The sequence below is a fragment of the Panicum virgatum genome, chromosome 7N (assembly GCF_016808335.1).
Source record: "Panicum virgatum strain AP13 chromosome 7N, P.virgatum_v5, whole genome shotgun sequence".
NCBI classification, from domain to species: Eukaryota; Viridiplantae; Streptophyta; class Magnoliopsida; order Poales; family Poaceae; genus Panicum; species Panicum virgatum.
Window position 1 is genome coordinate 26,474,580 of NC_053151.1, and position 12,497 is coordinate 26,487,076.

Here is a 12,497-nt window from a genome sequence, read left to right on the forward strand (position 1 = left end):
AATACAGTCAATCGATTCAAGAATCAGATCCAAAGGGCCAAAGGCCTCGCTTTACACAAAGCAAATATCTAAAGCTGAACCCACGTCCTACTTTAGAGCATAGAGAAAAGAGGGGATGACTCATGACTGCAAACCATATATATACAACTTGGCAAACAGCTTAAGAGCTAAGAAAAGGATTAACCCACATTAAGAGCCTATTTGGGAGCTCTCCACTTCAAAAAAAAGAGCTCCATTCCACAAACTTCACTCCATCTCGTGACTCCACTCCATCAATTTTATTTCATTCTGTTTGGCTATTGTATAGCTCCACTCCACCAACTTTAGCAGGCCAGGCCAGCGCAAGCCAACGGCCCCAACACCCTCCCCTCCGCTGGCCCATCTCAGCCCACCTTTCCATCACTTCCATACAGGCCCCACTGTCAGGTACTTCTATTGCTGTCACCATCTTCGGCCCCCTCCACCACGGATAGCGGCGGCGCAAGGCTGGTGGGCGGCAGCGCAAGGCCGACGGCAAGACCCCGACTCCCCGAGGCTGGCGGACGGTGGCGATACCCCAAGGCTGGCGGGTAGCGGTGAGACCTGGAGCCAAGTGGCGGCGCGACCGTGGCGGCGGACAGCTTCGCGCGGCGACGGGGCTCAGTGATGGAGGGGCTTCCCGCGGCGGCGGATGGCTGTGCGCGGCGGCGGAGCTCAGCGATGGAGGGCTCGGCGGGGGACGGGCTTCCAGCGCCAGAGGGCTCGGCAAGGGAGGTGTTTCCCGCAGCGGAGCTCAGCGGCTGCAGACGGCTTCGTGTGGCGGCAGGCCTCAGCGATAGAGGGGCATCCCACGGGCTTCGCGCGCCGGTGGAGGGAGGTGACGCCAGCAGTGGAGGGAGGAGACGACGGGTGGGGAAGACGAAGACCTGTTGACCGACGACGGAAATAGAACAACGGAAATAGACGACTGGTGGGGAACACGTGATGAAAATTGCCATATTGATTTCTTACAATTTCGTTCTTGACATATAGGACGGATGTGAAACTAAATTATTGCGGACATACTTAACTTTATGTGTACTATATATACTTTTTGATGAAATTCTGAAACATGGCAACACGATAAATTCACTAACAGAGATTCTCGCACCAGGTTGACAATAAATCTGCATTATATAAAAAATATGCCAAACGTAAGTGAATGATATGGGCTTTATGCTTTCTTCCATCCTTTTAGATAAATATATGATAATATATACCATTTTTATTGTGGTGTTTTTGAAGATACCCTTTCTAAAATTTTTTGAACTGTACCCTTTCTAAATTTGAAACTTTCATTTTGGGATGACGGCCCATCACAAACGACTCATTTTCAGCTGGTGGCCTGATGTGTTTATTGTGCCTATCAAATGGTCATGACATGGGCTGGCAAGCCCATCTGAGATGGGCCTTCAGATATATTCGCTTGTAGCAGTGCCGTACATCAAATTTCTACACATTAAAAAAAATCAAATTTCTAGAATTAACTATTTCAAAAGGGTGTAAATTCTAGCACTTTTGAAAAATTCTGCATGACTAACAAATAATCCACATCATTTTTAAATTATGGATTCAAATTTTTTTGTTACAAAGCACTCGAAGGAGCGCTTCTTTATATTTTTATATTTTTATTGCATTGGAATTATATATATAACAAAATCAATACCATGGATTGGTAATGTAAAAGTAGGGCACTGAGCTCACTCATAAATAATCCAATAATGTCCCTGTTCATGCATGTGACACAAAAATAATTTTAACCCATAACTTCAGTACCTCCTTATTTTAACTCAATGAGATGCTACAGTTAAATAACAGTATTATTGCCTTTAGCTGATATAATCGTACCACAGGATGCAAATGGTAGGGCTATCGGCTATGTCTACGCCAAAGGGGAATGGACCCATGCCCCCATTCCTCTCCATAGTGATGCTACAATGCCGTTTCTTTTAGGTCTTCAATTACCCTTGGTCACTAATCAGTAATTTCTGAAGAATTTAGAACAACAAAATAAATCTACATTTGGTTTAAAAGCATTGAAATACTAGAAGCATTTCCATTCCATCTCCTATACTTTATCGCTTCATTTCCATTTCCATTCCAAGTTGGCCTCGTGCTAGTCGATCATCAGGCCGGTCTGTTGGAACTCATGTACCTGAGCGACGTGGTCTTGCGCACGACGCGCTCTGCGCGCGGCGCGCGACGCGCTCCCCGCCTCGCGGACGACGCGCTCCACTTGGCTCCGTTCCGCACGGCTCCACGCGCTCCACACTCCGCGCGCCCCGCTCGGCGTCGCCCGCAAGGCGCGCGCGCTCGCCACGCCCTGCCTGGCTCACCCGCGGCTCCTGTAATATAGCTGAGTCCGTTAGCCTAGAGCTCTCTTGTAAACGTGTATATATACTACACAGTGCATCAATACAACATACGGTTGATCCAAATCCTTCTCTACATGGTATCAGTTACCTTTGATCCTCTTCTCTAGCTTCCGCTCTCCCCCTTTCCTGCGCGCCGCGCCGCCATGTCGTCGCCGGCGCACTCCTCCTCCTCCAGCTCTTCTGCCTCCTCCAACCTCCTACCTGATGCACCACAGCCCGCTCCCGCCGCCGTCGTGCAGCAAGTTTACATTCGTTCCCACGCTCCTGTTCTCCTTGACTTGCCGACCGCGAACTACGAGCAATGGCGGTGCCTCTTCGAGTCCGTCCTTGGGAAGTTCGGCCTCGACGAGTTCGTCCGCTTGGCGCCGCCCATGGCTCAGCGCACCGCCGAGTGGCGGCAGATCGACCAGACGGTCGTCAATTGGATCTACACCACCGTCAACAAAAGTGTCTTCGACATCGTCTACCGCCCGCGCGTCTCCGCGTTCACCCTCTGGGGCGCCGTTGAGGATCTCTTCCACGACAACGAGCTGCGGTCCATCACGCAAGGCGACGCCGGCATCGACGAGTACTGCTCCCATCTCAAGCGCCTCGCCGACAAACTTCGTGACATTGGCCAGCCCGTCTCGGAAACGAGCCAAGTGCTCAACCTTCTTCGCGGCCTGAACCCCAGGTACCGCCATGTCAAGCCGGTGATCACCTCCAGGCGCCCGCCCCACACCTTCCAGAGCGCGCGCTCCTTCCTCGCCCTTGAGGAACTCCAGCTGAAGCACGATGACAAGACGGAGGCTGGTCAGGCGTTCCTCGCCGGCCACGGCGGTCCTGCCAACTCTGGCGGATCCGCATCTCACGGGAGCTCCTCTGGCCATGGAGCCCCTTCCTCCTTCACCGGCGGCTCCCCCGGCGGCGACACCGGTGGCAACCGCGGCTACCGCACCAAGAACAAGCGTCGCGGCCGCGGTCCCAACGGCGGATCCGCGCCCTCCGGCGGCGTAGGCGCAGGCGGCACAGGCGGTGCCTCCCAGCGCCCACCGGCTCCGTGGATGGGCAACTTCAACCCCTGGACTGGACTCGTCCAGGCCTGGGGCATGACCTTTCGCGCGCCTGCCTCTGGCGTTTTGGGCCCCCGTCCACCGTTCCCGGCCCAACAGGCAATGATGGCACACCACCAACCTTCTCCAGTGCCGGGCTCTTCCTCCTCCTCCGGCACGTCCGCCTGGGACACCAGCGCCCTCTACGCCGCCCTCAACAACGCCGGCGTCGCCACCCAGCCGCCAAGCTCTGCAGATTGGTACCTCGACACCGGCGCCTCCTCGCACATGTCATCCGCCTCCGGTGTCACTTCCTCCCCTCGGCCTCTTCCCTTTCCTTCCTTTGTTACTGTCGGAAACGGCGCACGGTTGCCTGTCACACATACAGCCGACGCCGCCATTCCTACATCCTCCTCCTCTCTGCATCTCCATAACGTTCTTGTTACTCCTTCTCTGATTAAGAATCTGATCTCAGTCAAACAGCTAACCCGTGACAACAATGTCTCCATTGAATTTGATCCCGTCGGTTTCTCTGTCAAGGATCTGGCCACTCAAACGGTGATGCTCCGATGTGAGAACTCCGGCGACCTCTACCCTCTGCGGCTGCCACACCACCAAGCCCTCACTGCCTCGTCGTCACCAACGGTGGAGCTGTGGCACAACCGCCTTGGGCATCCAGGCTCGCGCGCTCTCCATCAGATTCTCCAGTCCTTTGATTTCCAGTGTAATAAATCAGCTGCTCACTCGTGCCATCATTGTCAGCTGGGCAAACGTGTTAGGCTGCCTTTTGCTTCTTCAGATAACATCACGTGAATTATTATAGAGAGAGCTACTACTTTCATGTAAAGCACATGGATTATTCATATGAGAGAGCTACTACTTTCATGTAAAGCACATGGATTATTCATATGAGAGAGCTACTACTTTCATGTAAAGCACATGGATTATTATAGATAGGTGGTGGTCCTAGGGGAACATTTCAAAGCATAGGGTGGTGCAGAATCTTGTACATTATTCCAATACAAAACAACATCTCCTATGAAGATTGTTTGGATCACTTAGAAAAGTTGGTAGGAGACACCTCCTGTCTTGCACATTTTGGAGGGAACAAACAACATGAGGCCTAATTAATAACATCACGTGAATTTTTCCCCCTTCAGTTGCCTAATCCAAGTTAATCCACACCTCGCTGTGTTGTCTAAACTGTAGTCCTCGTCTCCTCTCCATGTTGAGTCTAGTTAACAAATTTACAATTTTTATTGCTCCCCATGGTGTTCTTCTGTCTTTTACAAGTACATTGAGGTGTGCTATTTAATGACCTCGTTTTATTTTTTTCTCAAATTACAAGCAGGTCATATATTGGTAAAAAAAAATCAAACACTTGGTTTTTTAAATTCCGTTTTGCTCCCGCCACTACTACAGAAAACGATCTGAAACAGCTAGTCTTACCAGGAGCAGCTGCTATTAATTGTTGGTCAATATGGCTATGCAAAAATGATATGTTTTATACTTTATAGGTTATTGTGTTATTGGCTATCCACTAGCTTCGTACTTGGATTATCTTGTGGAAGCCAGCTTTATTGGTTTTGTAGTGACATACATCTCATCTGTTAGCATATCTAGCCAAGAAGCTCTTACACGCAGTCACATAAAACTTTTTTATTGTGTTTATGGTGGTGGTCTAATCGGCACGTAAACTATTTTGCTTCTTTTTTATTGTGTGTATCTTACTTATGTAGAGTCCGAAAATATTTTTCAAAGTCTTGCATCCTCTCCATGAAAAAACCTTGGAAATTCACAAAACTTCACTTGTTGGAAAAAAAATAGAGGATGTTTTTTCCCAAGGAAATGATTTATGATTTTCCAAATATAATATTGTCCATATGAACAAGAATGGTGCACCACATATATAGCTTACTAAGAACCATTTAATATGAGATAATCTTGACAGATACTTTGCAGAATTTGTATCACTACTAGAAAAACGGCTTAAGGCACCGGTTGGTAGGAGCCTTTGGTACCGGTTTTTTGAACCGGTACCCCCAAAGTGGTACCAAAGGCTCAGCCTTTGGTACCGGGTAAACCAACCGGTGCCTAAGCTTTCAAAATTCACGCAAAATATTCTCTTTGGTTGGGACTTGAACTCGCGACCTCTGGCCTCGCGCGTTGCTCCTTTACCATCTCAGCTACACAGTTGTTCTGATCGATAAGGGGATATTTTTTTCTTTTAAAGTAACCAATGGATGAGCCTAAGATACCGGTTGGTGGTACCACCCGGTACCTAAGGCTCCTAAGGTACCGGTTGGTAACACCAACCGGTACCTAAGGCTCGTCTATAGGTACCGGTTGGTGGTACCACCCGGTACTAATATAAAAATTACCACCCGGTACATATGGAGAGCCTTAGGTACCGGTTTATAATACCAACCGGTACCTAAGGCTCATTCATAAATTTCATTCACCCCAAAAGTACCGGTATGGAGATGAACCGGTACCTATGCTAGCATAGGTACCGGTTCATCTCCATACCGGTACTTTTGGGGTGGACCTAAGGCTTGTTTTCTAGTAGTGTATGCTGGTTCACAAAAGATATATGTTAATTAAATTCCCATATTCATAACAAAAAAAGGCCTAATAAGTTTCTGAATTTCATTGCATTATTCTGATGGGGGGAGGTCACACGTCCCAGAAGTACTATATTGCCCTTGTACTGTATAGGACCACCCGCCCTGCCCCTGAACTTCGGGTATCTTCTGCAGGCCTTCTTTACGTTGGCTTGTTGCTGCGCATACGGCCTAAACCACCTAAACCATTATCCATCCATCCGATCAGAAACAACATATATACCCAAAGCCTACTTAATTCCACACGTTTCTGTCATCGACGTTGACCTGTGATTTGTTCATATCACCAAACCAAGAAAACTGCATTCAGAACTTTCAGATGATTTGTTTCATACCATCAAACAAAAAAAACTGCATTCGGTGGTAGAGCCAGGTACTTTCAGATGATTTGTTCATCATGAAACCAAAAAACTGCATTCAGTATGTAGAGCCAGGAACTTTTCAGAGTTCATCAGCTGCAAGGCTGTTGCAAAGTTGCGAGCAGCCGAGTGGTACAAGTTTGCATCGATCACAGCAAGAATGGAACTCATACAGTGACGAACATATAACATGGAATGAATACATCAGTGTTACAATTTTTTCAAGAAAAAAAATGGAGACGAAGTTCAAGGCATGATGACACACATACACTGCACAACAACCCAAATGACACAAGGCGACGACGAGGACCAGACCAAGCACAAAATTAAGCTTCACACAACGAACACGAATGGCACCGACTAGTGTCGGATTATTGCGATTTCCAAGGTGGCCCATCAGCGGAGGAAATTAAATCGAAGCCCGGGCAGAGGAAAGTGCTGATGGCAGCAGGCACAGTAACAGCAACCTGCAGTAATAAAAGCTAGGAACCATCTTGTCACATGATGGAGCACCCCGGGTTCTCCTCGGTGACCATGTCGCACCACCACGGCGGGCAGGTCCCCGGCGGCGGCGGCGTCCAGCAGATCGGCGGTCTGGCACCGCAGCTGCACGGCGGCCATGGCGGCCTCCCGCCGCAATGGTGGCACGGCGGCCTTGGCTTATCGCCGCCGCAGCTGCATCCGTCATCCTTGGAGCACGAGCACGGCGGCGGCCGAGGGGGCGGCGGCGGCGGCTTGGAGCAGTGGCACGCCTGGTGCGGCGGGCACGGGCACCACGGCCGCGGAGGTGGGTACGCGCACGCCCAGCTCTGGGGGTACGGCACCGGGTACGGGTACGTGTACGGCACCACCTTCACTTCCGGTTTGGGCGGCAGCGGCGGCGGCTTCGGCTTCTCCTCCGGCGGTTTCGGCTTCTCCTCCGGCGGCTTCGGCTTATCCTCCGGCGGCTTTGGCTTAGGCTCCTCCGGCTTGGGCGGCGGCCAGACCTCGACGATCGATGGTGATATCTTTGACGATCCTGCCGGCCTTGTAGCAGATCTTCTTGGAGAGCTTCTCGCCGCTGAACTTGCCGCGTACAATCACCTTGTTCAGCTTGTCCTCGAACTCCACCTTCTCAATGCAGAAATCCTCTGCAGCAGCACATGACCAGAATATAGTCAAGCTTTGTAATCTACTTTCTACTAGCTGCACTCGTAATTAACCATGGTTAAGGTTAATTCACTGCACGGTTATTCTGTAAAATTTCCCTTGCACATGCCTACATGGTGCTGGTCAGAACTTTTCTGATTTCAGATTGTTGCAGTTTCCCTCTTAATGAAATACATGCTCAGGCACATTCGTGAAAAAAAGATTGTTGCAGTTTCAGGATTATAGTTTTCTGTTCCAAACAAAACAAAAAGTTTGGATTCTACCCTCGCCTCATGGAAGCTTTCCTGCTGCATAGTAAATGTACCTTTGAGGCAGTCCAGGACCCTGGTGATCTTGGCTCGGCAGCGGCAGCATTGCAGGTCCACGGAGATAACCAAGATTGTCATCTGCAAATTAAACAAACATTTGTAGGGAAACAATCTTGACTACGTTGTGAGAACGTGTGCAAATATGAATTTCTTATCAATCATGCGTGGCCACTTTACAACTTCTAACAAATTTGTGGTTCGTTTTGAGATTGCCTTAATTCTAAAAGTTCAAGCTGATTAACAGATAGCAAACTAATTGCTTCAGAAACTTTTTGCAAGGAACCTCTGCACAGTAGGACAAGGCTCGCTGCCTGAACTTTGCCATTAAACGGATGAGAGTTTGACACCAGACATATGATACATTCGCGAGGAAGAGAAACTCAACTAAGGCTAATTATACATCAAACAAACATCTCCCCAAACACCTATGGAACTATACATCGAAACTAAAGCCAATGTCGGTCTATGCGATGTTTAGTACAACGAGTACGGAAACAATTGAAGGGAGAAAGAGAAGGATTAAGCTCACCTTTCAAACCTCAATGTTGCCAATGGGCACGAGAGGAGTTTGCAGGGGAAGGAGAGGAAGAATAGAACGGAGCAAATAATGTGAGCCTTGTGTATTCTTATGGCTGGATATGCTGAAGCCTGCCGAAAGGCAATAATGCTGGCATTGAGTCTGGTCAATTTGATCGCATTTCAACGGCGTTGATACTTGGGGAATGGGTTGTGAAATCTACATGAAGGGATGGGAAAAGGACTAGAGCTGTACAGGACAGTTTGGTCCTTCTCAGGGACCTGTCCTGCTACTGTCCCCTCGTTTTCTTGCTTTTTCTCTATCACATGATTTTACATACCATTGTTGCAGGATTTCAATTTGAATACGGAAAGGTCTCTTTCCAGAGTTTTGTAGCAAGGCAGAAGTGTTTTGCTGGCGTGCACTTCTGCCTGAAAGCTAGTGCATCATTCTTGCAGTTCGGAAATCATTTTGGGGACGTAAGGATTTCAACCCAAACCTCACCGTTGCATCATTCTTTTTACTGAAAGCTAGTGCTCGATCTCCAAATCAAAGAAACACTTTCTATCGTGCCTGATAGAAAACAAGATACGAATGGTAAGTATGTATTGTTGTGCCGAAGTCCTAGACTACATTTTCATATCGTAGGCCGCCATCCTCCGTTTGCGCGTCTTCAGCGAGTCGCTGCCGATGCGTTCGCGGTTGGTTTGAGGTCGTCATCTACCTCTGTCGATTCTTCATGTGCGCACCTTGACCATGTATGTCGCTCCATTTTCTCTAGCGGATAGTTTGTATGCTTCTCTGATGGATGCTTTGCCATCACCATCTTGGTGGAAGTTTTGCCGCTGTCGTCTCTTCTCTGGTGGATGCTTGGCCACCGACTCGAATGTTTAAGATGGATGCTTTGCCGTCGTTGTTCTACCATGGTCACGTTGCATCCTTTTTACAGGTTTAGATGTTTTGGTCGTTTCGGCTAGGTTTGTTAGGTTAGGTGGTTTTCTTTCCTCTCTTGTTGCTTTAGTGCACTCTCGGTCGTTTGCCACCTTCTTGGCAGATTTGTAACACTGTGCTACGAGGGTTGTCTCGTAGTTGCGTCGCTGTAACTCTTTTCCTCTTATGAAATATGCGCTCAGACATGTTCACGAAAAAAATATCGTACAGTAGGGGACTAGGAAGGATGGAACAAAGCGAGAATCTCAAGATGCTCCCAACCACCACTTTTGCATTATTCTTGATTTTTTGAACCTTAGGTTACATCAGGAAACAACGACTAAAATTAGAACATACACTTTTTTAAGTTAACCCAAATATCCTTATATCTGTTTATAAATTACTCAGAACTGCAATTCAAATGATCGTTTGATATAAAATATGGTAGAAAAATCTGAGACACGATTATTAGAAGAAAAGATAAAGAAAATAAGATGGGGACCTAGATACGGGCGGTAAGGTTACAGCGAGCATATTAGCTTGCACTTGGGATCGACTGTGGGAGGAGGAGGTGAAGGTGGCTTGGCGATCTCGGTGTTCTTGATGACCCTGCCAGTGTTGCACACTTGCACCCGAGGTAGCAGCTGAACTTGTTGACATTCGTTGAAGCAGCTGAAGATGATCACCTTGTCGGCTTGTCCTTCTCAAGTACACCTTCCCAATGGCGAACTCGCATCGCTCTGTTTAATAAAGTCACATATATATATCACAATATAATAAGTGCATCGTCATGCATCAGATGAGACTCTGTCATCATCACAGTGATCATAATTTAGCCGTATAGTTTTGTTCTACATCACTAATTTTGGCTAAGATTGCAGAATAAATATGGACCCATTGAACGCGCACGGTGCCCTCTCGGTTTCACTCCTTTAGTCCTTTAAGGATGCTCGTAGGTGCTTTGATTCATTTGTGGTTCTGGTCTGCTGGCTTCTTTGGAAAGAAAGGAATAATAGGATCTTTGATGGTCGAGTGCAAACAATTCAGGATGTTTTAGTTATGGTGGCCGACGAGATTGTTGCTTGGTACCATGCAGGATTTAGGTGCCTAGAAGTAGCTGCAGGTTCTTTAGGCCAGCTTTCAGGTTGCGCAGATGTCACCATGTGATTATTTAGCATGCTGTGTTTTGGGGGTTGGTTCCGCTTCTCTGTAACTAACCCTTTTGTAATTGTAACTGTTTTTTTCCTCTTAATGAAAAACGTGCTCAGGCACGGTCGCGAAAAAAAATCCTCCTTTAGTCCTTCTGCATTTCTCTTAGCTACAGTAAGTTTTTTTGATGAAACAGGAGGGGTGGATCCCCCTACTAGATATATTAACAAGAATAAAGAAGTTAGTTACAAGCCAGGCCTAAGTCACATAAGATTCTAGCCAAGCTTTCATATGGCATGATAATGCTTTGACTCTGCCCTATGAATAACCAAAGAAAAATGGAATTTGAAACTCTCTTGTACATCTTGAATAGTTTTGTGCCTCTGAATCAAAGATGAGGACATGGACAGTACGAGATCCCCATATGCTCTAGTAGCACATTAATATGATAATCTCCATGAAGAAAGGAACCTGTAGCCTTGTCCTAAAAACCTCCAGAATTTGTAGATGCTGCAAGTTTATTGGGCTGTTTAGATTTAGTGAAGCCCATGATGGCCGACGCAGTGTCCGGGCTGGCGTCGTTGGGGACCACGTACCCCGACGACACTCTCTGGAGGTCCATGATGTAGTGCGTCGAGGCCACGGCGAGGGCTCGCAGGACACCAAGTTGGAAGGTGCTCTTGGCGTGCTCGGCGATCTGGCCACCTAGCGCTCGCAGGCGGCTGATCACCGAGCTACCAGACACGGCACCCTCCCCCTCGAGCTCCTGGCACACGCTCATAGCGGTCCGCTCTAGGTCAGTGTATTCAGCCTGCGCCGCCATGAGCGCGGTGTTGACCGCCTCCTTCGCTGCAATCTCGTCCGCTACTCTCTGCCTCAGCTCTGATCAAAGGAACCAAGATAAGCTGTGATAAATTAGGATCCAACAACAGCAAAATCTCAAGCGCTCACCCGCGATATTCTTCTGCGCTTCCTCCTGCTGGACTCGGGCGGCCTCTTTGAGCGAGGACAAGGAGTCCTCCTTCTCCTTGAGGGCGGCCTCCGCGTTCCGGATGGCCACCTCCTTTTCCTCGAGGGCTTTGCACTTTTCCTTAAGGGTCCCGGAGAGCATGGCGACGGTCGCCTTCTCGCACTGGAGCTAGGCCTCCTTGCCTTGGAGCTCGGCCTCCTTGTGTTGGAGCTCGTCCTCCTTCTGCTCGAGCGCCGTCCTAACACGCTGCAGCTCAGTAGTCTGCGCCTCGGCCTCCTGAGCCTTCTGCTCCGCCGCGGCCCTCTGGACGTCGCGCTCGCCGGCGGTCCGCGCCAGCTCTTCCTCTAGTGCCCGCTGACGCACCCCCAGATCTGTCATCTTGGTGTTGGCGTCGATGTTCTTGAGCACCAAGTCGGCATTGTGCTGCCCAAGCCAGTGCATTTGGGAGTACAGCCGGGTCAGCTCGTCGCTCTTTTTGCGTGAAATGTCCCTCAGACGCTGCAAGTGGAAGAGCGTAAATGAAACGCACAAAATCAAGGCCAAATACAAACAATTCCGGGGAGAGAGCCACCTACCTGGCTGATATGGAAATCCGTCATTCTATGGAGCTCCAAGGCGCGGTCGAGGTGGCCCAGAATCTGAGAGCCAGCCTCGAACTGCGCCTTCCAGATGGCTTCCTCCTCCTGCTCGTTGCGAAGAAACTCCAAGGGGACCCCGGACTGGATGATCGCCCCATGACGGGGCCCCTCGGACGTCCTCGAGTTGAGTACCTCCTCGGAGGACGACGTGAACTCGGCAATCCGGTCGGCGGTGCTGTCCGCAACAGCAGGGTCAATGTCCCTCAAGTCCCCGAACTCCTCGCTGCTCTCCGGCAGTTGCACCACCAGCACCACGTTCTCCGGCGCCGTTTGCGCCGTCACCGCTGCAACAACACCGTCGTCCCGTCCCCACGCAGGCTCCGGGACGCAGGTTTCCTCCGCTGCCAGCGCCCTTGGCGCCTACTCCTCCTCCGTGACGCCCTCGACCCCAGCCCTCGGGGGCTCGAGGACGAAGGTCTCCACCTCTAC

General features: G+C 49.4%; 2 protein-coding genes and 1 pseudogene across 3 annotated transcripts in view; 2 read left to right on the forward strand and 1 right to left on the reverse strand.

Annotated features, from left to right (window-relative positions):
• LOC120683349 overlaps positions 1 to 12,497 on the forward strand; it is a 199,433-nt gene that overhangs the window by 62,223 nt on the left and 124,713 nt on the right. The gene's annotated exons all lie outside the window — the stretch shown is intronic.
• LOC120683347 overlaps positions 1 to 12,497 on the forward strand; it is a 69,972-nt gene that overhangs the window by 21,145 nt on the left and 36,330 nt on the right. The window lies entirely within an intron of this gene.
• On the reverse strand, positions 6,547 to 8,546 carry LOC120683354 (annotated as a pseudogene).